At 54.6% G+C, this 25,757-nt stretch overlaps 1 long non-coding RNA gene across 1 annotated transcript; it reads right to left on the bottom strand.

Moving 5' to 3' along the window:
* Positions 1 to 9,192: 9,192 nt before the first annotated feature.
* Positions 9,193 to 20,654, bottom strand: LOC110346737 (uncharacterized). The gene is made up of 3 exons (XR_002390943.2): positions 19,390 to 20,654; positions 16,116 to 16,176; positions 9,193 to 14,542 (listed from the first exon to the last, which is right to left on the bottom strand). It is a non-coding gene; the product is annotated as an uncharacterized LOC110346737 (long non-coding RNA).
* Between the last annotated feature and the right edge of the window lie 5,103 nt (positions 20,655 to 25,757).

The raw sequence follows: 25,757 nt of genomic DNA on the forward strand, positions 1-25,757 counted from the left end.
GCTGTGGTTGTTGGGTACTTTGTTCTAGCAGCAAGAAAGTGACTAAGCAACTTGTCTTCCAGGGCCTCCCGAGCAACAGTATATCTGGGGGGGTCTTTTTGTTTGTTTGTTTGCTGAGACCAGGTCTCGCTATGTAGTTCAGGCTGGCCTTGAACTCACAATGTGGGCAGGCTGGCCTGGAATTCGGGGCGATCCTCCTGCTTCAGCCTCCACGTGCTGGGATCACAGGCGTGTGCCACCACACCCAGCCAGGAACAATGCTTGGTCAGCCTGTCCACGCGCTGTCTCCTGAAGTGGGATTTGCCACCTGGAGACCAGAGTAGTTCATGTGGCCATCCTCCGGTCTGAAGCTAGTGGTGCTCAAATCCAGGGTCCAAACCCAGCCCAGCAGGCTCCAAACCACGGTGCTTTGTTGTCCAGCGCTGCACGAGGCCCCAGGCTGGGGTCAGTGACCTCTATTGAGAGTGCACCACGTGCAACTGGAAACTGAGTCACCCTCGCCGGCGACAGGTCCAGAGGCGTGGCGCTCATTTTAGCTTTCCTGCTTCTGCTCCTGCTCCCTAGAGAAAATGCTGGCAAAGGTTTTGTTTACATTTGATTTGGACAGGAAGGAGGACAGCAGAGGAGGTGAAGTCATGGGGACAGCCGGGTCCCCACAGCACTGGGCAGCGCAGTGAGGTCCAGGAAGCCCTGATGGGGTCAGTGCCAAGGACACCAGGGGTTTTCCAGCGAATCCTTGGGCAGGGTCTGTGTCCCCCACCCACACCATCCTGGCTTCCTGCTCCAGGAAGAACAGATCAGCATGATGGACACTTTGGAGAGGTGCACGGTGATGGCTTGGTAGCAGGCAGCAGGTCAACGACGCAGCTGGGCCCAGCACACCGTACGCCGTGGTTTGTGTACATGGGAAGTGTATGCACAGGTGTGCCCACGCAGCATTAGCTACAAGGCTGGAATGAGCCTGGCAATTCATGGCCGGGCATGACGGTGCACACCTGGCACTGTCACCCACCTGTGCTGGGAGGCTGAAGTAGGAGGATTTCAAGTTTGAGCCCAGCCTGGGCAATTTAGTGACTTAGCAAGACCCTGTCTGAAAAGAAAGAAACAAATAAAGGGCTCGGGATGCAGCTCAGTGCAAAGGCCTTGTGTTCAGTCCTGTACTGCAAATCGTTATCGTCATCGTCATCATCATCATCATCGTGACAATGAGGCCACATTTTGACACTACACAAAGTCCTCATGGAAAAGAACCACAAAGAGCTCCCTCTGAGCAGCCTTGGGGCCCCCTAGGCCCCTGGTTCCCCTTTGTCTGAACCCTGCAGAGACCCTGAGAGCTCCACCCAGCCGGACACTGGCATAAGTTGGGGCAAGGTCAGCCAGGCCAGGGGAGGCAGCAGGAGACTCCCCAGCCCCACAGCCAGGAGAACACACTGTACGGACCCCGCTGCGCGTAAGGAAGCCGAGGTCCGGGAGTCACTGGCACCAGCTCCCACAGCTGGAGCTGTGGCCGAGCAGGGAACCGGGAACGACCCAGCCTCCACAGTGCCCCAGCCTTCTGATGCGCTGCCTCCCTCCCTCCAGCTCCCTGAAGCTCCCCGGTTCCCAATTCTGCCCTGATCCCCAGCCCCTGCCTGTCCTCGCTGGCCAGGGGGGCCCCACAAGCCCCAGGACAGCAGGACCAGCACAGCCCTCAGGGACCACTGTGTCCAACCTGTAGTTTCTGCCACTGGGGAAACTGAGGCCCAGGAGACCCTGAGGTGGACTCTGAATGTGAAACACTGGGTGGCTGTGGGTGTGGAGCAGGCTCTGCCAGGGACCCCGGTGGAGCCCAGGTGCCGAGCACTCAGCATCCCTCCCGCCCGGGGGTCGCCACTGTGCCCTGGGCAGGGCCAGCACTCCCCACCCAGCAGGAAGCCGGCCAGGCAGGCGCACAGCTTCCTGAGGCTGCAGCTGCAAGTGATTAGAGCAGAGATAAGACTCCCAGGGCTGGGTGCGGATGGACGGAAGAGGTCCGGCCGGGCTCTCCCTGTCCCTCAGTGGCACTGCGGCCCCAGGAATCCCAGGAATCCCCGCCCCACGGGCCACCCGCCCGCCCAGCCTCCCTCCCCAGGCATCCTTCAGCAGGAGCCTTCCTGGAATGCGCTTGCTTGCTCCTGGCACCGCCAGGGCCCCCAAAGCTGGGCTAATCCTGTCTCCATCCATCACCCCTCTCCACAGAGAGCCTGAGGTGGGCGGGTGGGCAGGCGGGAGCGCTCTGCCGTGACCTGCTGCGGCAGGATGAGCGGCTGGATGGGCGGGGCGTCGGGGGGGGGCAGGTTCTGAGCCCGGGCTGCAGTGGGGAGTGGACAGTTAGGTGGATGAGTGGGGGCCTGGCTGGATGCGTGAATGGAGGAACAGGAGGTGGCTGAGCAGGACTCAGGCTGGGGGCTCCACCCCACCTCCTCCAGGAACCCCGGCCTTTGGGGATGCAGCAGGCTCAGTGGCAGGGGGGAAAGCGGAGACTTGGGGAGACTCTGCTGCTGGAGAAGCGGGTCTTCCGGGCAGGCTGCAGCTCCCCGCAGGAGAGAGAGAGAGACAGAGGGCCGGAAAGGACATCGCCAGTGCCCTTACACCGCGTGAATGTGTGGCACTTACCACACTGCGGCTCCACTAAGCACACACATTCCGAATCAGTTAGAAGTCCGAAGAAGAGAAACAAGAGGACAGCGCGGCTGGCGCCACACGCCTGTCACCCCAGCCTTCCAGGAGGCTGAGGCAGGAGGATCACCAGTTCAAGCCGAGCCCAGGAACTTGGCAGGAGCCTGCCTCAGAATTCAGGACGGAAGGGGTGGGGACGGAGCGGTGCGGTGACAGCACAGCGCTGTCTCCCCAGCTCGTGCCTCAGGCTCGACCATCCCCAGCCTGGCCCCCGTGGCCTGCTCTCTGCAGCGGTGCCCTCTTCACCCCGCCACCCTGGTCCTTTCCCTGCCCCTAGGGCGGTCTTGTCCGGTGCCAGGCCCTTGTCTGAGTCCTGCATCTTCTGTGTCACACAGAGGCGGACGGGGACAGGTCACAGCCACATGCCCACATGGGCAGCAAGCCCCACATCTGCTCTTCCAGGCTGTGCGAGCCTGGCCAGTTGCTGGCCCTCTCTGAGCCTCCCTTTCCTTCTCTGAGGGCGCCAAAGGCCTCAGCAAGCAGCCAGAAATGCGTGGAGCACTAAGTGCAGCAGTCCCCAGAAACAGCCGAGGGCGAGCTCACCTGAGACAGCGTGGAGGAGCAGCCGCTTTCCCCTGAGACGCCTGGCCCCGGGTTCCTGAACTTCCTGTGTGCGGCTGTCACAAGGCCAGATCTCGAGGGAACTAAGCTGGTCTTGGCCCTTGGTGTCCTGCAGCGTTAGCTGATCACAGACATTTAAGGCCAGGTGGGACAAGACCGGCTCCCTGCCAGGGGACAGACCTGTGGACAGGTCCTGGACGCCAATGGCGGGAGGCCTTCCTGGAGGAGGCTGCGTCTGGCTGAGCCTGCAGTGGACGGGCCGGGGGCACTGCCACTCTGCCCAGTGTCCCCTAAGGGCCCTCCTGGGCTGGGCAGGGCCTCTGTGAGGCTGAGGGCCCTGAAGGAGCCCAGGCCCTTCCTCCAAGGGGCAGAGGAGGGCACCTGCAGGCCCTGCCTTTGAGAAATCTCACCAAGGTCCCTGTCCCCGAGGAGCCACCTGCGGCATGGTGACCCCTGAGGGCAAAGGGACCAAGCACTGGTGTTTCAAGGCTTAGCTGGACACATTGCTTTCTTTTTTTTTGGTACCGGGGATCGAACTCAAGTCCTTGCGCTTGCGCAGCAGGCGGTGAAACCGCTGAGCTAAGTCCCCGGCCCCACACCTTTTTTTTTGAGCAGAGTCTCACTATGCACCCCAGGCTGGCCTCAAACTCACAGTGATCCTCCTGCCTCAGCCTCCTGAGAGCTGGGATGACAGGCGTGTGCCACCAGGCCTGGCTAGGTTTCTAATTAGCGCAGTGTTTTCCCGGGCGCCCCAGGCTGGGGCACGGTGAGGTTCCCAGGCACCGCATCACCCGAAGAACCAGAAGTGCCCGGGAGGGGAGGCAGAGCGGGGAAGTGGTTTGGAGAAAGCCCAACGAAGAGGCTGGGGACTCAGTGTAACCTGGGGGCTCCCCAGGCAGAGCTCTTCGAGCTCAGAGGGGTAACAGGTGGCAGTGCTGCGGCCCTGGCCCAGCGGCAGGGGCAGGTGCGTTTGCCAGGGCTGGTGCGCTGTCCTGCCCGGGTGCCACCCAGAAAGGTGCTCTGCTTGCTGGGGCCGTGCAGTGGGATGGGGTCTGCACCGTGCCCAGGTGTGGGGCAGGAACCCGAGTGCCACCCGCCCCTTCTGTCCTGAGTCCAAAAATAAACTGTGTGCTTTAAATATGCATCAGGGCAACTTCATTAAAGCTCTTAAAGATTTCTGTTAATTGAGCATTTACAATGGTGGGCCATGACTCTGAGGTAAAGTGTGTGCTTAGCATGCATGAAGCCAGGGTTAAGCCCCCAGTGTGTGGCACACATACACACAAGTGTGCAAAGGACTTTGAAATCAGGAGCAAAAGGCACATCACGGAGCATCACGGAGGTGCTCGACATCACCAGCTGTGGGGAAATATGAATTGCAGCCACCACCGAGGCTGTTATGCACGCAGCAGAGGGGCTGCAGGTGAAAGTACCGGGGAGGACCAGAGCGGGCAGAGGTCACAGTGTGGCCTGCAGGAAGCACAAATGGCCCGGCAGCCAGAGACACACGCGCGGTGCAGGACCGACAGCCCTCTCCTGAGTCTCCCCACGCGGGACGAAGACTGTGCCATGCACAGGTGAAGGTGAGGGTGCGGGGTGAGAGCTGGAAACCACAGCATGTCCCCTCCCAGGACTGGTAGACACGGTGAGAAGCACTGCACAGGCACTGCTCGGGTGGAACCGAAGGAGATGCTGGGAGGCACGCAGTTGCACGTCCTCGTGCCGGCTGAGAGAAGCCGGCCTCAGAAGTTATGACTGCATGGCTCTGCTTTAGCACGGCACAGCTCCGCTTACAACTGCACAAGTGCAGTTAAGATTGCAGAACTCTGCCTACTATTGCGTCTCTGCTTCCGATTGCTGACTTGCTTACCACTGAATGGCCCTATTGCTGCACAGCTCCACTTGCACGATGTTCTCAGCAAAAACAAAACTATGGTGAAGGAGGCCGATCGGGGTTGCCAGGAAGTGGAGAGGCCAGGAAGGGGCGATGAGGGGCAGAGCCGATGTCTGGGCGAGGCCCTGTCCGACGTCCCATGTTGTGGTCACTGTGATGCTCACAGGTGTCTCTGCAGGCACTGAGACCCACAAGACGGCACGGTCCCCTCGTCTGCAAGAAGACCATGGGACCAGAGCGGCGGGAGGCAGACAGCTGCGGGGCACCGCAGGGTCCAGGGGAGGCTGCCGGGGCCGGCCGGCGGCGCTCGGAGCGGATGCTCATGCTCTTGTTGCTGGTCCAGCCCCGGAGGTGCCCCAACGTCCCCCCTGAGCACATGGGGAAATTGAGGGCCAGGTGGCCCCATCCCATAGGAAAGGTCCCAGGGCTGGAGAGGCAGAGCTGGGGCTTGAGGGTCCCCGATCTTTGGGGACACGCTGGTCCCCATGAGTTGGCTGCTAAACCTAGCCGCATCCAGGGTCCTGAGGGGTGGGGGGCTCCAGAGCTGTGTTCTAGCCCGAAGGGGCCCTCAGCGTGGGGCTTCGAAAGTGACCCTTCTCAGTCCCCGTACCTTCATATGCTGCCAGCATCGCCGAGGACCCAAGCTTGGGCACCACTGGCCCTGGCCCCACGTTTCCTGACCAGCTTGTATCTGAATTTCAGGCCAAGCCTCTGCCGGCTTTGCTGCCAGTGGTAGATTACATTTCAGCCCCACTTTGCCCCAGAGGCCAAAGGACTGCTCAGGAAAACACACCCAGCACCTATCAGCAACACCAGTGACTTATTCTTTACGTCCCTGTTTCCAGATCTACTTACAAACCCAGTAGTCAGACTCTCACATGAGCCACACATGGTGGCACTTGCCTGTAATCTCTGCACTCAGGAGGCTGGGACAGGAGCATTGCCTCAGGTTCGAGGGCCTCCTGGGCTACATAGTGAGACCCTGCCTCTAAAAAACGAAACAAGCAACGACAGCAAAACTCCACAGGAAACAAGGACCTTTACATTCTCCTAAAGGTTAGCGCTAACCTGGAAATGAGGATGTTTCATGAGATTCCGAATTTATTGAGCACCTGCTGTGTGCCAGGCTCTTTGTGAACCGCTGGAGCAGAGACAATCAACGTCCCCACAAGCGGGCATCTCTCCTGCATGGAGGATCCCACGCCCTTCTGTCTGCGACTCTCGCCTCCCCTGGACTGTCACCTTGGAGACATGGAGTGCGGAAGGTTGTGCAGGGCTGGTTTGGTTCTGTTCCATTGGGTTTGGTTACCATGCCCGGGGCTGGAAGGAGCCCTCGAATCCCATCGCCTGTGACTGTTCACTGCTGCAGTGAGCAACCAGGGTGGCAGGGAGTCCAGCTGTGTGGCTGGAAAGAGCAGGAGGTGGTGACAGCCAGCTCCCCTGCAGCCTCGCTGGGCCCTGTTAACGGCGACTCCACTTCCCAGTGGCAGGCTCCAGACCCGGGGGGTCTCCTCCCCCAGACTCTTGACAAATGCTGCCCCTGTCTCTCTCTTCTAAGGGACATGGGTGGGGCAACCAGGCCCAGTGATACTGCAAACAGAGTCAAATCTGAAAATAAGCTTTCCTGCAGCCAGAAGCATATTCTTTGGGGGCGTCTATCCCAGCACCCCAGACCTGGTTCACCCAGGGTGCTGGGCACACAGCTATGGCGACTGCCTTCTCCACCCTGCAGCCTGGCGGCCCCACAGCGGAGCCCACTGACCTGGGCCAGGGAGGGCACTGGGGACCCTCTGTCCTCTGCCCGGGTGCCGGTGTGGCCTCCAGCGTGACCCTCCCCGGCTGCAGAGGGCCAAGGACTGTGGGGCCAGGCATCCCATGGCAAGGGGGAGCCCACGAGGCTAGGCTTGGGGGTCCCCCCAACTTGAGGCTGCTGGAACCTGAGCTTCAGCTCTAGGAGCTGGAGTTTCCTGGTCCCCACCGTGAGCACTTCAACTCCCAGACGGGCCCTCTCTCCCACTGTTTAGCCTCGCTGTGGCCTTTGTTTTGCTTTGCAGTACTCAGGACTGAACCCAGGGATTTTTCACTGAGCTGCAGCCCCAGCCCTTTTGTTTTTCTTTTGAGCCAGGGCTCACTAAGTTGCTGAGCTGCCCGGGCTGAACTCAAACCCAAAACCTCCCTGCCTCAGCCTCCCAGAGCGCTGGGATGACAGGTGTGCACCACCACACCCAGCTTCACTCCTTCGATTACCTGTTGGCTCATTTATTCTTTTCTCAACATGCACGGGGCCCAGGGGATGTTCAGGGGCAGAGACAGTAAGGAGCAGGGTGTGCGAATCGGCTGGGACAGACAGATTGGGGCTGAGGCTGGAGACAGCCAGGGTGCGGGGTCTCCTGGGAGCAAATGTGGCCCACCTGGTCCATGCTGAGGACTTCGGCCTTGAGCCTGCGGTGGGGGAGAGATCGAAGCTGGGAGGGACAGGGTGGGGACAGAAGGGGCTGCAGGAACAGTTCCCGGGCCAGCCCAGAGACGGTGGCCCTGCAGTGGAGACCCGGGACTCACTGAACCTGGATTCCAGCATAGCAGGGCTTTGCTGTCGCTCTGTGGGGGAAGAATGGGCAGTGCAGGAGTCTGTGAGACTGAGCTCAGCAGTCACCCATTGCCCAGGGCGGCAGTGCACGCCTGTCATCTCAGCACTCAGGAGGCTGAGGCAGGAGGTTCACTTTGAGTTGGAGCCAGCCTGGGCTACTTAGCAAGACCCTTGTCTCAAAAACCAAAAACTAAATAAATAAATAAGAAGAAAAGTACAACTTCCACAAGGAAGTCGAAGTCACATGGGCAACCCCTCTCAGCAAGCCCTTGGTTACATCTGGGCTCCTTTCCTGCCGGCCAACACACCCCAGATTCCTCGGGAATCACTGAAGTCCATGAATTGGCTTCATTGAGAAAGTAAAGAGCAGGAGACTGATCCTAAGATAAAGGAGCAGGCTGAGAGAATCCAAAGAATCCTTGAGTTATCCATCTTCAAAAAACCCAACATGGCTCACACCTGCACTGTGGACCCTCGCCCCTTCCCCTCTGGAGAAGCAGATGCCCCTCCCAGAAGGGAGCACCTCTCTGTTTCTTTGAGAGGTGCCCTCTTTTTTTTGAGACAGGTCTCACTATGTGGTCCAGGCTGCCCTTAAACTCACTATGTAGCCCAGGCTGGCCTTGAACTCTCAGTGATCCACCTGCCTCAGCCTCCGGAGTGCCTGGAGAATGGGCCAGTGCCCCCACACCTGGCTTCCTGTTTATCTGTCTTGACCTCTTCTATCCCTGCCTCTCTGCGCTGCTTCAGGCGATGTCCCATTCCCCAAGGACCTGACCTCAGACAGCCTGGCCTCTGGGTTCCTCAGAGAGACCCGGGGACCCGCTGGGTGTCCACCCCCTGGAGTCGTGTCGGGAGTCAAGATCGGGGTGCAGGTGGGTGACACCGGGCTGGTTTCCCTTGCAACTCTGTGTCCCCGGGGTCCCCAAATACAGGACACTCAGCAGGAGCCACTGCGTGCTCCCCATGCCCAGAGAACGGGGGGACAGAAGGTGCAAGGGCCAGAGAGGCAATTCCTGAGCACCCCATTTCCCCAGCGGGCGCTCCTGCAAATTCCTTTGCTGCTGTAAACGTCCTCCGCTTCCCTGCTTTCCGCAGAGACGCAGATGTGTGCAGGGGGACGTCTATGCAGGTGTGGGCGAAGGTGAAGCCCTCCCGTCTGATTAGCAGCACAGTCCCAGCACCCTGACCTCGTCCTCAGATGTCCTTGGCCCCAGAAGTCCTCCTGCTTGGGGTCTGTGCCCAGAGGACGTGGATGGTGCTCCAGGCGCCCTGGCAGCCCCGGTGAGCATGTGTGAGCCATGGCTTCCTTAAGTGGCCGCTGGTGCTGGGACAGCAGAGCCCGAGACGAGGCGAGGCCTGGGACCTCCGCTCCTGGACCAGGGATTCACCGCCTGCCAAAGGCTCTCGTCCAAGCTGGGCCTCCATTGGTTCCTTTTCTTAATTATTCATTTATTTATTTTTTGCAGTACAGGGGAATGAACCCAGGGCCTTTGCACGGAGATACAACCCTTTTTTAATTTGTTTTTTTCAGGGGGAGGGTTTAGGCTCTCGCTAAGCTGCCAAGTTGCCCAGGCTGGGTGGGAACTTGTGATCCTCCTGCCTCAGCCTCCCAGTGTGCTAGGATAACCGGCCTGCACCACCACACCTCAGTTTCTTAGCTATGAAATGAAGTGTGATGCCTGAACATCTATTCCTGATGCCTCCGTCCGTGGCTGCGCCAACAAAACCAGAATGCTTTATCTGTCTCTTCTGGAACCCAGGAGCGGCTCGAGGTCAGGGCCAAACGCTTTTCCTCCTGTGTCCCCAGCACCCTGCTCAGGCCGGCACCTCAGGGTGCTCAGCACACAGCTTTCCAACTGGACGTTCTGGGTCCGGACTCCCCAGCTGGGTTGTGTGAAAGGGAGCAGCATGCGCTGATCCAGCTCAGTCTCCACACTGGGCCCTGGGTGTACCCAGGGAACAGAGGAGGAGGAGGTGGCCTGGACACGGTCATGGATGGAGGACGAGGATGGAGGACCGGGCTGCGGGGGGAGCATGGAGCTAAAGCCTCCTCCAGGCCACACAGTGATGGTCTGTCCGAGCGAGCGCAAGTGATTTTGTCCTTGGAAATCCCAGGAAGGAAAAAAACTATTTAGCTTTCAAGAATGTCTGGTGATTAGCAAGACTCCATGGAAGGGCAACACCTTCACCAGTGGGACGCTCAAGCCTTCAAAGGCTGACCTCACCAAGTGTGGTGGTGCACACATGTGAGCCCAGCACTCAGGAGGCTGAGGCAGGAGGATCAGTGCAAGTTCAAGGGCAGCCTGGGCTACAGAGCGAGTTCAGGACCAGTCTGGACTACATCTCAAAAAACCCAACCAAACAAAGCAAGCTGACCTTGGTCAGGGAAGACATATGGCCATGGGGCTCCCCTCAATACCTTCCCCATAGGGACAGCTTAAAGGAGGAGAGGGTTATGGGCTTCATGGTTTCAGAGGGTTCAGTCCATGGTCAGCTGTTCCAAGGCAGGAACATACTGGCAGAAGGGCCCGGCAGAGGAGAGCGCTCACCTCATGCCAGTCAGAAAGCAGAGAGAAGGGAGGAGCTGGGGATAAGAACGCACCCTTCCACGTCACACCCCACTGACTTACCTCTTCTGACCTGACCCCACCCCTGAACACAAGACTCTCAAGGGACATTTTAGATCTAAGCCATAACTACAAGTGAGAGCTCTCTGTACCCCGAGTCCACCATGACTAGCAGGGATGCCTCAGGAAAAATGCTTTACACTGTGGGCCTCAGTGGCACCTGATAGCCTTCCTGGCCACGTCCTTCTTCTCCCTCCTCTCAAGAGGGGACACAGATGGCCCTACTCAGTGGTCTCTTTGCACTTCTGCATGTCAGAGTCACTTTCTCAGTACCTGGCCACATGACCCTCCAGAAGACACATCACTGAAGGCAGGGCAGGGACTTCTCCCAATCCTGGTTTCAAAGCTCTGCTTCCTATTAGCCTGCCTTGTGCACCCCTGCTTTATCTGAGGGGCACCCTGGGCTATCAGTCCCTTGCTCACCAAGCAACGAGTGGGCCTGTTCCCTGGCTGAAGGAATCCTCCAGGGTTCTAGGTTTTCTCCTCCATCTAGAACCATCTAGGACCATCTAGGACCATCCAGAATAAACGTTGACACCATGATGGCCAGCAGAGTGTGACTCCTGTCTCACATGTGTGCTCTGCACATCCCCAAGGTCTCTTTCCTGTTATCCTGTGTCACAGTGAATGAATCAAAGTCCGGAGAGTCACATGGGGAGACAGAGGCCCCAGGAAGGCTGAAATCAGGGCTCCCAGCGTCCTGCCCAGTCTTCATCCCCTGGGCCACGACTGTCCCTCGACCACAAGCCAGGTCCCGTCTCCACAGCAGCTCTCAACACTAGCACACTTTTCTGCACAGCAAGTTAAATGAGGACACCGACGCCTTTCTGCTTCCCACAGAGGTTCCCAGGATCTGCGAGAGCAACATGTGTGACAGTTCTCTGAAAGCACGGCTGCTGAGGCAGGAGATTCAATTACAGCCACGCCTCCACCGAGTTACATGGCCACTGCAGCCTTCTCTTTTACCCACAGAAGAGAAAGAACCAGGCCCTTCCTGGGAGAAGCTGCCCCCACCTTGAACATGAGGAAATCCTTTCTCCTACAGACTTGTTTGGAAGCTAAACAGGGCTGAATTGTTTGGAAGAAGCTCTGCTTCCTCCTTCCTATCCCTCCCCCAGCAGGGAGGCAGCAGGCACTGGTTTCACTTTATAAATGGAAACGGAATCACTGCCTCCCGGGCTGCAGCATGACTGGAAGTGACAGTATGCTGGGGTCAAGACCCCACCACTTCCTCTCTGGACAGGAAGTGCGGTCCCTGAATGGTTCTCCACGGCCTCTGGTGATGAAAGGCCTGCTCTGGCCCTGGGCTGCTGGAGCTTTCTGCTGTTTTCCAATCTCGCTTTAAGGGAGAGAGTGGAAAAGGAAAAACTCGGATGTGCCTCTCTAAACAGGGACTCAGCTCAGGAAGGAGGGCAGGGCGTGCAGCTTGATACAGGGGCTGTGGTCGGTAGGAGATTGTTTAGACTTTGTTATAAACACAGGCGTAGCGTTAAGGGGATTCACGTCCTCTGGGCTCTGCTCACACAGCTGGCTGCTTCATGCTGTGAAGACTGGGAAGCCTTGGACCTCTGGAAGCCATGAGAGGTGCCCTGGGCCTGTGGAGACCCCAGGAACAAGGACTGGTCATTTCCCAGCTTCCCCAGGCCCCAGGCTTGACAAGAGAGGGCTTAGCAGGAGTGGACACCTGCACTGCCCGCCCTCGGGGGGATGGAGGCAAGGGGGTGAGTTGCCCTGAGTTGGGGCCCGACTGGGCTCCACAGTGAGTCCAAGGCCAACCTGGACTACAAAGTGAGACTCTATCTCAAGACACCAAAAAGTAAAGGAGATGAGGCCACAGGCTTGGTCACCGGTGCTATGTGGGGGGAAGGGGCCTTCAGCATGAGTCTGACTTGGCCTTATAGCTTATTCTAGGAGGCCACAGTTTCTAGATGCAGCAGCAGATGACTCAATTCCTCCCCTGGCCAGGAGCAGCAGCAGACCCCAGCCACCACCTGAACCCAGACAGAAAGGGGCAGTGCAGATGGAACCAGGGTCCTGCACCTCCACACCCCTGGAGAAGAAAGAATCACTAAGCACTCGAGGGATCACTGCTGCAGGAAATGCCTGGCGGAAATGCTTTGTTTGGATGAGGATGAGCTACTGCTCCTGAGGATGCGCTCTGAGGTGGCCCTGTCCCTGATCTGGGCTTCGGAGGCCTTCAGCCACCCGAGTCGCAGGAGCTCAGCGTCCGGGCATCACAGAAGCACACTGGGGGCCCTGCAGGCTGATGTCTGAAGGGGCCCTTGGGAGCCAGCATGAGCCCCTTCAAGAAGAGGCAAGAGCTTTTCAATTTGGCACTGATTCCTGAGGCCCAGGTGAGCTCAGCTCCTGTACCTCCCGTGTCCCAAGTTGCCACCTGAGTTGACATTGGTAACCACAACCCAGGAGCAGATGAGTCAGCGCCAGCCCTTTGTTTAGGGGCTGGGTTTAGGCTCTTCCCAACCAGCTGGACCTTCCTTTCCAGGCACAGGAAGGCCCTGCCCCGGGCCAGAAGAGGAAGCAGATTCAGCCATGCAGCGCCACCCCTGCCCCAGGGAAGCTGAGGGAAGCCGAGAGACCAGAGGCCCTGCCAGGCTTCTCCACCACAGGTCCCTGGAGCCCAGGTTCCGGAGCCTCCAGGGTTTCCTCCCTAGGGAATGTGCCACTGTTTAGCAGCACAACATCCTGGGGGAGTACTGGCGCACAACTGTAATCTTGCATGTGCTCTGGGAGGCTGAGGCAGGAAGGCTGCAAGTTCAAGCCTAGCCTAGGCTATTTAGCAAGTCCCTGTCTCAAAAGTTTGTTTTTCTTTTAAAGAGCTAGAGATGCAGCTCAGTGAGAAGGGCCTGGATTCAATTCCCAATGGTGGAGGAGGAGGAAGAGGAAGACGATAAAGGAGAGGGGTCAAAGAAGAGGAAGTAGAGGCAGCCTCGCCTCTCAGGAAAGCCTTTAGTGTGATAGTGAGGACCAGGGTTAGAACAAGTTCCGGCTCCAGACTTAGAACTTCCAGTTCCAAGGCTAATGGTCAAGGGGCTCCCAGCGTGCTCTCTGCAGCACAGCCGGGGTTTGGGATCAAGCATCTGAAAGGATCAACTTCACAACCAGAACTCACTTTGCTCAGGTCCTGAGCGTCTTAAATGGCCTTGAGGCAACGGGCAAGAGGCACTGTTCCCACAGGCAGGTCTGCTCTGTGGGCTGAAGCCTTCGGGGGCTGCTGTCTGAGGGTTCCTGCAGCAGAGTAGGGGACACCTGACACCCACGTCCCTAAGAAAAGACCTCACCCGTCACTCCCAGACGCCTGTTGCCCCCTGCTTTGGGGATGTCGTAGAGGGTTCCCTGCGGTTCTGCAGGTGTGCTGTGGGTGACTGACGTCAGTCAGTTTGGGAGATGTCAGGGCCTCCGGGACACGAGGGGCCCAGGTGCTGTCCTGGCTTGTGGCTGGTCGGCTTCTCTCCCTGGGCACCGGTAACCCTGGGGCCGAGGGGACAGCCCTCCAGGCTCACCAGGCCCAGAGTGGAACATCAGAAGGAAAACACAGGCAGTCGATGGTAGATGGGCTGGCGAGCACCATGGGGCAGTGTGTGATGGGTCCTGCAAAGACAAGCGGACCCTGCCTGTAACAGCAGACAGTGTGGTCCCCTCAAGCCTGGTGCTCGCAGAGGCTGAGCCTTTGGCAGCTGATTGGACAATGCGGGCTTAGAGCAGACTGCTGTTAGGAGGCGGGGCCTGGTGGGAGGGGCGGCCCCAGGGCGTGGCCTGGAAGGGTTCGTCTCCCTCCTGGCTCCTCCCTTCTCCCCACTTCCTGTACCCCGTGCTGTGAGCTGCTCTCTTCTGCAAGGCGCCTCTCCCATGCCACCCAGCCTTGGAGCAGCAGACCATGGACTGAACCCTGGGCTACAATAAACGTCTTCTCCTTCAAGTTTCGGGTTAGGTCTTGCGTCCCAGTGATGAGAACGTGGCTGAGACAGACAGGGCTGGCTTTCCAGGTCTTGGCATTTCAGGAGTCCGCGGCAGTTCTGGCAGTTGAGTAGATGACAATCCCTTGTTGCAAGTGGTTCAGGAGAGCGCATGATCTGACCTGCCCAGGAAGCACGGAGCTGGACGTCATAGCAGCCCCAGGAATGTCCCTGGGGTCCCTTCTTGGTGCATCTGCCAGCTCTGTGGGGAGAAAAAGGAACCGAGCAGTACAGGGATGAGGATGGACCATGATCTCCTCTCGGGGCTGCTGGGAGGGGAGAAAGACATCTGCTTCCCATTGGCTACACAGACTGCTACACGGATGGCTGAATAAGCATCTGTTTAACGGAATGAAGCTCATTAAAAAGCAATGAATGCTGCAGGGACTGCATTTATCAAGTTAGTGCCATCCCGGGCTGCTTCTTACTTTATAGCTCCACAGCCTCTCGGGCCAGGAAGCACACGAGTGGGTCAGTCAACATGCATTCTGGGCCAGGCTTGGTCCCCAGAGCTGCAGAGAAAAGGGCAGTGGCGCACACCTGTGATCTCAGCACTTGGGAGGCGGAGGCAGGAGGATCGTTACAAGTATGAGGCCAGGCTGGACCTCAACATAGTAAGATTTCTGTCTCAAAACACAAAAAACAAACAAAAGAAGACACAGTGGTGGTGACAGAGAGCTGAGGCGCACAGTACAATATCCAGCACAATCCACACAAACACGGGCTAGGAAGAGAGTGCACAGAGAGGGAAAGGACGCGCCCGCAGGACAGTGACACTCTGGGAAGGGCTTCTACAGGAGGAGACATCCGCGCTGGTGTCCAGGGACAAGTTCACCGGATGGGTAAGAAAGTTCCCACGGGGAGTGCATGGGAATACCCTGGGCAGAAGCCCAGAGTGAGTGGGATAGATGTCACTGAGATTCTCTGACTGCTCTCAGCTGTAATCAAAAGACTCAATGGAAGGTAGCTCAGTTAGAATACAGAACTAAAAATAAAATACGGAACTATGTTTATCTCCTGCAGTAAGTCTGGAGGTAGGACTGCGCCAGAGTAGTCGATCCAGCTGTTCAATGACATCATCATGGACCCAGGTCCCTTCTTCTGTCTTTCTGTCCTGCCATCCTCAATGAGAGACTTTTAGCCTCAGGGTTGTGCCCGCAGTCACAAGATGGCTGCAATGGATCTGAATATCACAGATTCATACAACAGATTCGAATGGCCAGAAAGAAACCTGTTCCTTCCTTGTCCTTTGTAAAAAGCATAAGGAAGTAAAAATATTCTTTCGGAAAACCTTTCCCAGAAGTCCTGGGTTCCCATAAGTGTCCCAGATGAGCCTCATTAGCCCCAGATGTGACACCGCCCCTGGAGGTGAGCAGGGCCAAGCGAGCTCACACACAGACGAGTCTGGCAAACCAAGGATTATTCACGCACAAGCAGAATGCAGGGTAACATCAGTGCCCCCTGCAACATGGTTCCAGTAATGCCTCTGGTCCCGGCCCTAGGTAAGTGACAGTGGCACTTGGATAGTATGAGGTGTGATTGACAAACACCATGACTGTTTAAATACAAAAAAATTATTTTTTATTTTTAAATTTTATTTATTTATTTGGGTTTTTTTCCTTTTTGAGACAAGGTCTCACTATGTAGTCCAGGCTGCCCTTGAACTCACTGCAATCCCCCTGCCTCAGCATCATGAGTGTTGGAATTACAGGTGTGCATCACCATGCCTGGCTTAAATACACACACAAAAAAGGTATCGCTGGACTACTACTCACCAATAAGAAGGCTAAACTTGAGTCATTGTAGGAAGAATGGATGCACCCTGAGGCCACAACCCTAAATGAAATAAGTCAGACAGAGACAGTTAAATATTGCATGGCTTCTCTCCTTTTTTTTTTCTTGGTACCGGGGATCCAACTCTGGACCTTGCACTTGGCAAGGCAGGTGCAGCACCCCTGAGCTAAATCCCCAGCCTGCATGGCTTCTCTTAATTGAGAGACCTAAGTATAAATAATATAAAGAGCAAAATAAAAGAAAGATGGGAGGAATCAGGGAAGTAAACTGTGAAGCAGAGAAGAAGACACAAGAAAGGGAGGGGAAACGGGGAGCAATTTCAAAGATGAAACAGGTGTGTACCCAGCCTCAGATAAATGGAATTCTTACTACAAACACATACTAATGAAATAGTTTATGTTACAGTAAAGGACACACTGCCACGAATCCCCTCAGAATCCTCCCCTCACTCTGACCACACTCATCCCATCCTCCTCGCCACTTCCTGCTGCAGCCCTGGAGCCCTCTCTCCTGAGGGCCTTTAGCTGCGCTGTCCTGGCTGCCTTGATGTCCTGAGTGGATCCAAAATCTGTACCTTTCATGGTCACTGTGACTTCGGGGAAGAGCCGGAAGTCACACAGTGCCAGATCAGGTGACTAAGGTGGATGAGGACATAACAGCGTCATGTTTACAAGCTGCCTTTCCATTGGATGGTGCTCGGCAGCAGCAGTCACCGTATTTCTGATCATATCATAAAGACACAGTTACTTTAAGTGTTTCATAGACCCGGCCACTCTTACTTCAGAAACCACCCCTTTCCCAAGGCTGCAACCCCAGGCCTTGGCTGTCAGCATCTGCAGCCGGTGAGCTCAGGCTCTGGGGCACCAGGGCAGGGCCAGCCAGAGGGATCAGCTTGCAAAGTCTCTGCAGCTCCATGGCCACCACAACTTTGAAAACCAACAGTCACTGTTTTGAGGTGGAGCAACAGCAGCCAGGGACGAGCAGTGCTGAGAGATCTCACGCTCGGCCCCGAAGACATTGCTGGCAGCCCCAGCCAGGCACAGGCCCCGAGCCCTTGGCTCCAGATGCAGTGCTAGGTTCAGGCTGCCAGGGATGACAGTCTAAGGACACTGCCCTGCCCGGGTGATGGCAGCACAGCCAATTCACAGCCTCACGGAGGTGCCCAGGCAGGGACCGCGTGGCTGCCACCTCCCCAGCTTCAGGCATTTGCTAAGCAACTAGCCTGGCGCTGAGTCTGAGGGTCTCTGCAGTTGCCATGGAAGCAGCTTTGGAAACCTCTCCTTCAGAGGATTGGCTCTCTCGGTGGAGCCGGGCCCAGAGCACCTGGTCTTCCTGCCCTGGGCGCCACTGCTTGGATGGTGGTGGGCGAAGTAGGGCAGAGGCTGCAGCCCCCTCTCAAGGCAGCCACACAAGTTCCTGCCACTGTCACGCCTGCCACAGCCAGGCCATCCTCCATCCTCGCCACGTGTGTTCAAAGAACGCTGTCCCTCCCTGCCAGGTTGCACAGTGGTGCGCCTCCCGGAATCCCGTTCCTCTTGCTAGGGTGATGCTCATGGGTCACACCATCGCAGCCTGTGTCTCCTCCCTCCGTGTCAGCATCAGTCCCTTTCTGCACCAGAGCGGCTCAGAGGACCACAGGCCCAGGATAGGGTGTGACGTTCCAGATAGCAGGAGGAGCGGGAGGACTGTGTCTGGTGCTTCATGGAGGGTGACCTTGGGTCCACGTCTGGTCTCGCCCCTTCCTCTCTGGCTCTGTTCCCCTGCTGTGCTTCCTGGCCTCCATGAACTGAGCAGCCTTGCTCCCCTACTCCATTCCGCCATGATGTTCCTGCCTTGCAGCAGCCGACCATGAACTGAGGGCCCTGAAACCCTGAGGCAGATAAACCTCTCCTCCTTTAAGCTGTGGGTGTTGCTGCTGTGTCCCAGCTAAGGGACACGATGGGAAGTGGAGAGGGATACAGGGTTCTCTGCCCTGGTGGGAAAGGCTCCATGCCGCAGGCTCTGGGATCCCGAGGAGCCTGGTTGTTATCCAGGCCCCATGAGCTCGGGACCCCTGTGCTGTCTGCATGCAAGAGTCTGTGTGGCAGGTGACTCGGGATATCAGGCTGTCATCAGGCAGGGCTGGCTTCTCCCACGCTGCGGGAGGGCAGAGTGTACTTGCGAGCGTCCACAGCTGTGTGTGGAGCACAGGGATGGCCTGGGGCCATCGACGTCAGATAATACGATGGCTGTCGCCTTTGTGGTCACAACAGTGCCGCGTGCCTCGGCTGCTCGGAGGCAGACTGCTTGCACGGGGTGGATTTTTGTCAGACAAGAAAGGGCCTAGTGTGACCACATGTGAATGCAGAATCACACGCTAAATGAGGAGTAAAGAGCAGAGAGACAGTGCTGGGGGACACTGGTCTCCCCGGGGCTGGGTGGTGGGAGTCCCCTCCCAGCACCCCAAGGCTGGGTCCCAGCACCAGCCAGACCGCCTCTGCCTTGGCCACAGAGGCGCCACTAATGACAACTCTGTCGCTTGCTGGCTGTTTGTGATCTTAACCCAAAGCACCTGCTAGGATCTATTTTTTCTTTGCAAAATAAGAATCCAAAGTATCTCATGAGAGAAACAAAACATGCTCCTTAACAAAAATACCTGAATGATTGCAAAGCAGCTCAAGTAAAGGAACAAAGGGGTACTTGCACTTGATGTCTAGAGAGCCAGAGTTGATTGTTAACATTTCGCTTCGAGTTGGAGACTGAAAACTTGGAGAGGAAAGCTACAATGAATATAGCCTTCAAAGCACGCTTCATTTCTAAAGGAATGGGGCAGCCTCCCCTCTCAGATCCTAAGCAACTCAGTTAAATATTTGAAAATATATTTTTAAGACCCAGCCTCACTTTCCAAGAACCTCATACACCTTCAGAGCCAGAAAAGCCTTAAAGGACCAAGGCCACAATTCAGCTCCTTCTATGTCTCTTCTGGGCTGAAGAAAGCAAGAACTTTGAAATGGGACCAGCCAGGGTTCAAATCTCAGCTTCATCAACTGCTCCTAAATCCTGTAAACTGATGACAGTGGGTGTGGCGGTGCACACCTGTAACCCCACATTCTGGGAGGCTGAGGCAGGAGATCGCAAGTTCGAACCCAGTCTGGGCAACTTAGCCAGACCCTATTTTAAAATCTAATATTAAAAATTTAGAAAGGGTTTGGGTAGGGCTCAGTGTCGAGATCCTGAGTTCAGTCTCCAATATATATAAAAAGCCAGTGATCTCACCTTGCAGAGTTAAGGATTCATTTCCGCAGTCTTGGCCGGGATTCAGAACGCGCCTGGCTGTTTCCCTTGGCGACTGCGGGTGACGCAGAGAGATATTCCCTGTGTTCTCGGGGACCGGATCTGGTGAGATAGGCAAGTAGCAATCCATTCTGCGAGAGTACAGTGTGATCATGCGTAAACGTACGTACACACGCACGCACGCACGCCCCAGTCCCGCCTGAGGCCAGCTGGACTGACTTGCGCACCACACCTCCTTCTCCCGCGAGAGTCAGGCTCTGAGTCTTTCCCGACGCTGATAGCTCATCTGGGCGCCGGGTCTCAGGACCTCATCTCCACCCCATCCATAAAGACCTTCACCTCCCAGTTCCCCCGTCGCTCCAGGGAGGACCCCTGCCCTAGTCCCGTCCCTGGAAGTCGAGTCCCCAGCCTCGCCAAAGCCCTCACCCACTGGGGCCAGCCCCTGAATTTTTGCCTAGGAGAGGAAAGGGACATGGCGGTGGCGGAGGCATCGCCGAAAGACGTGTCGGGAAGCATCTCTATGATCGACTTATTTGACAGGGTGGGGAGAAAGTAGAGGTAATGTGAAGAGGATGGGTCCCCCTCTGTGATCATTAATTGGGATGAGTAAACTAGACTTGAGTAAGACCCCTGAGCAGATTGGTCAACTCTAAGTGTCTGTGCATGATTGACATATAGGCCAGCAAACTGAAAGGGAAGACTCGCCCTGGATGTGGGTGGTGCCAACCAATAGGCTTGTAGCTTTGGTGGACTAGAAAGGGAAAGAGTGAATCGTCTCTTTTTTTTCTCTGGAAGAGCTCCGGTCTTCACTGTTGTCTTCAGAGGTTGGTTCACAGTTCTTCAGGCTTCCAGAGCAGACTCTTCAGCTTCCCAATGCAGACTCTTTGGTTTTCTGGCTGAGACTCAGACTGGTGACGCTGCAGAGAGCTTCCAGACCTTTGACCTTTCACTGCTACTGTATTCTCCATCTTTGCAGCACACAGACTGCCATTTTGGATTCTTTCACTTCTGATTCCACAGACAGCCATTGGGCCTCCTCCCCTTCTGATCCTTAAGCCTACCTAGTAAACCCCTTGTGTAATTATATTTATATTTTATATTGATTCTGTTTGCTAGTGAAACCTGATACACTGCCTCCACCCCTTCCACCATCATTGACCCCAGCTGGCCCTGATCTTTAGATCCGTTGGAGCCTCCCCTCCACATGAGCAGGGGCATCCATTGCTCCTCATCAAGAATAGCAGCAATAAAAAGGACAAACAGGGCTGAGGATTTAGCTCAGTGGTGCCAGCTTCTGCCTAGCAAGTGCAAGGTCCTGAGTTCGATTTCCGGTACCAAACAAAAAAAAGAACAAACAGTTCCCCAGCCTAGGGGAAGATCCCACTGGTCTGCTTGCTCCTCTGGATGCTTCATGTCTGAGGGTCTACAGAGTTCGTACTGTGTCCAGCAGACTCTGCTTCCCAGAATTCCCTTCCCCAGACACACCTGGACTTTGACTGCTCCTTGAGCCTCTTCAGCCTGGCCAGGTCCAGGCATAACTATGTGTGAAGTTGCCCTACAGGTCACCTGCTCTGCCCAGGTTGGAGGCTGTGAGGGTCAGCAGCTCCCTGTGGTGGTCGTTGCTGGTTCCAGCATAGCCTTGCCCTTCCTACTTCATACCCAACCTTCAGGGCCCTGCTGAGGCCAAGGCCAATGCCACACAGTCCCGCATGGACAGCCTTCAGCATCATCACTTCCACCAAACCTAATTCTTATTTTTCAAGTCCTTCTTCTACATCACTTTCTGTGGTCCTTTCTCCTAAGGAAACATAACGGATATTGGTACACCACCATGGCTAAGAAGGTGGTTTCCGGGACCACACGTCATGGGTTCAGAGCCTGACAGTGCTGCTACTTGACAGCGGTTGACCTTTGATCTCACCACTCTCTGTCTCAGTTTCTCCACCTGTAGAATGCGAGGAAGAAGAAGGTTCACCTCCTGTGTAAACCAACTGGAAGAGCGTTTCCCATATCCGCGGGCATTTTTATTACAGTCATCTCCGTTTGTCCTTAAACACACGGTGATAGAGCACAGTGTCCTAGTCACCGGTCAGTGGAAGGAGATTCAGAAAGGTTATGTGACCTACCCAGGGCCACATGGTTGGGAAGTGACAGCTGAATTTGATCCTACAGCAATTTGATTCCAAACTCTATAAGACAAGGGAAGGCTTCCCCCTCTGTTTCTTATTTTAATCCTTCTGGCAAAGTGTCTCTTGGAAAACTTCCAAGACCCTCCATTCACAAGGACCCTTAATCATTTTAATCAAGGACAGAAATATTCATCAATGTAGACCTCTTTAGACAGATTCAAAGGACTTCCAGAAGAGATCATTTCCCCCTTAACACTGAATCTTTTTCTGAATATGGTACAACTTCACTCTTGACTAATTTGCAATTTCAATTAATCAACAAGTATTTATTTAGCACTTGTCTCTATTCAGCATTGTGCTAAATGCTGTGAGAGAAACAGACATCTGTGGGACAGTGAGAAATCCACTGGACTTGAATTCGAAAGCCCTATGTTTGTCTATTCACTCTGTAGTTTCCTCTTCACTAAAAAACAATGAAGAGAGACTGATTGCTATTAGTTGCTGAGTGGATTGGATGGTATCCCCAAAGAGACAGGTCCATGCCCTTGTAACCTGATTCTGTGGATGCAAAGAATTTGAAAAGAGGATCCTGGCAGAGGTAATTGAATGAAGACTGTGTGATCATCGGTTGTCATGTGTCGATTTGACTTGGGTAAGAACCCCTTGGCAGATCGGTGAATTTGGGTGTGTCTGTGGATGATTGACATGTATGCCAGCAAACAAAAAAGGAAGACCTGCCTCAGATGTGGGTGGCACCAAACAACAGGCTTGTAGCCTGGACAGAATGAAAAGGGAAAGAAGAAGAAATCATTTCCCTTTATTTTTTTAAAAGTTCCAAACTTTTACCATTGTCTTTGGACACTGGGCTCCAGTTTCTTCAGCCTTTCAATGCAGACTTACACCTGTGACTCCACAGTGAGCCTTCAACCTTCAACTGCTCCTGGATCCTCCAGCTCTCTGGCACATAGACCGCCATTTTGGATTCTCACAGGCGGCTATTTTGACTCTTCCACCCCTGACTCTGTGAACCTACCTAATACACGTATTACCTAATACACTTATTTCATACTGATCCTGTTCCTCTTGAAAACCTTAACTAATATGGGCTGTAAGATGCGGACATCACCCTGGCTTATCCAGTGAACCCTAAATCCAATGACAAGGGTACTTATAAGAGAGAAGAGAAGATACACAGGAGGAGAAGGCCTTGATGGATGAGGAACTGGAGAACCACCAAGGTCTGGAGAAACCAGGAGGTTCTTCCCTGGACCCTGCAGAGGGAGCACAACCCTAGTAGCAATTTGATTTCACATTTCTGGACTCTAGGACTTTGGAAGAATCAATTTTTGTTGAACAAAGTCATCCACTTTGAGACAACTTGATAGGTCAGCCCTAGGAGGCTAATACGATTATCTACTGCTGTGTAACAAATTATTCCAAATTTAGCAGCTTGAAACAAAACCTGTGCACGATCTTCCTGCTTTGAAGGTGGGAAGCCCAGGTTCTCCAGAGGCCAAAAGCAAGGCCGGGCCCGGCCACACGCTCACCGACAGTGCAGCGTCCGTCTGGAGCTCACGGTGCCAAAGGGCTGAGGCCCCCGTTCCCTGGTCAGTGACCACCTGGGGCCATACTCTGTGCCAGATGACCATGTGCCTTCCCAGCTTCGTGGGTCCCTCTGTCTCCACAGCCAGCCATGGCACACGTTTCTCCAGCTGAATCCCTCTCAGCCTGCAAATCTCTGGCTTACCCGGCCTCTGACCTCCAGCCCCAAGCGTAAAGAGCTCATGTGACAGGTAGTCCCGCCAGAGAATCTCCCTTGCCTCTGTGCCTTATCCTGTAACCTAGGAATGGCATTAAGCTCCACCCTATTCATGTCTACATACATCAGAGGCATAGGGGGGTGGGGGTCTGATTTAGAACTTCACACACCGTGCATAACTATCAACATCAAATACAGGAATGGCTGTGAAACTATCTTATGGAAAACAATGCTGAACAAATGTGAAAGATTATTACTTTCTTAAAATACACAGTAGTTAGATAGTTTTGCAGTACTGGAGACTGAACCGAAGTCCTTTCCCCTGAGCTACATCCCCAGCCCTTCTTTATTTTATTTTGAGACAGTCTCTCTAAATCCCTAAATTGCTCAGGCTGAGCTGGAACTTGTGATCCTCCTGCCTCAGCCTCCCAGAGTGTTGAGATTACAGGCATGCACCACCACACCTGGCTTAGGATCTTCTTCACCTCTTCCTTCTCACCTTCTCTGAAAATTGTTTTTGGAGGAAGCACAAAGAACAGTCCTTCCGGCTGGATTGGGAGCATGCCCGTGTCTGTGATAAGTCTATGGAATGGTGCCCGTGGGAGCCCTTCCCTTCTCCCTCCTCACTCCATTACTGAATAGTCACGGACTGCAGCTTCCGCCAAGCCAGGAGTGGGGGACGTGTGTAAACCCAGGCGCATCTGTCAGGCAGGAACACAGCAAGCACAGCAGGCTCGTTAGAGTCCCTAGTGCAGCATGCACAGGGTGAGAGTTTGGGAGAGGAGAAGGACAGCCTGAGGCTGAGGGGGAAACACTGATGTGGGCACAAGCACGGGGGCGGGCAGGGCTTTGAGAAGCCACCATGGGGGAGCCAAGACTCTGGGTGATGGTGGTGGTTTTTCTCCTCTTTGAACACTGATCTGAGACCCAGGCCAGAGGGACTATTAGGACCCCATTCATTCTTCCCTTCAGATACATTGAATCCTGTCTCAGTTACTTCCTCGTTGCTAGATAAAATACCTGACACCCACAACTTAAAGGAGTAGAGGTTATTTTGGCTCATGGATTTTAGAGGTTTTTATTTTTCAGTCCATGGTTGGCTGGCTCAAAGGCAGGAAGGGCATGGTGGAAGGGTCTGGAGGAGGAGAGCTGCTCACCTCATGGTGCTCAGACAGCAGAGAGAAAAGTGAGGACATCTGGATATAAACCATAACAAATCCTTTCCCCCTCATCTTATAAGCAAGGAAACTAAGGATCAGATCATTTAAGTCACTGGCCCAATGTCAGTGCTAAGATATACAGAACATACACACAGACCTGCATAGGTACAGAGCCCTAGTCTGAGCAGAGAAACCAAACCCTATTTAAATCTAGCTTCCTCTACCCTTTTGAAAATTATTAACATAAGAAGATGGTGTGGAAAAAATAATTGAGATATTAAACAAAGCCTCTTTTTTTTCAGCCAAGGGACTTCAGCTCTATCTACATCTTTGTCTTTCTTTCTTTCTTTCTTTCTTTCTTTTGTCAGCTAGAACAAAAATGACTGAAAGAATAAAGTGGGATTTTTGATAAGCCATGTCTTAGTTACTTCTCTATTTGCTGAGACACAGTAACTGACACTCACAACTCTAACAGAGGCTAATTTGGCTAATTTGTATCAGTTCCAGTCCATAGTCAGCTGGTTCCAAGGCAGAACAGCATGGCAGAGGGGCATCACAGAGGAGAAACAGTCCATGGCATGGCAGGCAGGAAGCAGAGAGGATCAAGGGAGGAGGAGAGAGATAGACCCTTCCAGGCCATCCCACCAGGGACCCACCTTTTTCAATCAGGCTCCACTTCCCAACATCACATTTAGCTATCAACTCATCAGTATCACCCCACCACCACCATGATTCAATCATCCCATGAGGCTTTTGGGGTGGCATCTAGATATAAACCATAACACCACACAGACTGAAAAAACTTTCAAAAGTAAGCCCTTGAACTACACAGTCTCCCAAACCCACTTTGGGGACAGTAACTCCTATAGCACTGGAACCGTTAGCAGGGCTACAACTCTGTTTATAGTCACAGTTGCCCAGTTTTAGGAAGTAACAAAACTGATATTTTTACATTAATAGGTAAGATTATTAGGCATCTCTTTTCTCTCTTTATCCTCATCCTTCACCATTATCATTGCCTGATGTTTTGGAACCTAAAGTTTATGACTGTGGGCAAGAGAATAAGAAGACATGGGGAAATGTTCCAAAATTGAACCAGTGCCAAGCGAGGACCATGAGAGACACCAGGTCAGGGTCCAAAGCATATTCCATTCAGTTCGAGAAACATTTGTTGAGGTTCTCACTGAAAAGATTAAAGTATGATGGGGGCTCCCCAAGAGCTCACCATCTAGCGGAAAACATGAAAAAAAAATGATTACATCACAACATTATATTTGCAGTGGACTTGCAAAGTACCCTAAG

The sequence above is a fragment of the Heterocephalus glaber genome, unplaced genomic scaffold (assembly GCF_053883595.1).
Source record: "Heterocephalus glaber isolate CG9 unplaced genomic scaffold, H.glaber_assembly_v1.0 deba00001724, whole genome shotgun sequence".
Lineage (NCBI taxonomy): Eukaryota > Metazoa > Chordata > Mammalia > Rodentia > Bathyergidae > Heterocephalus > Heterocephalus glaber.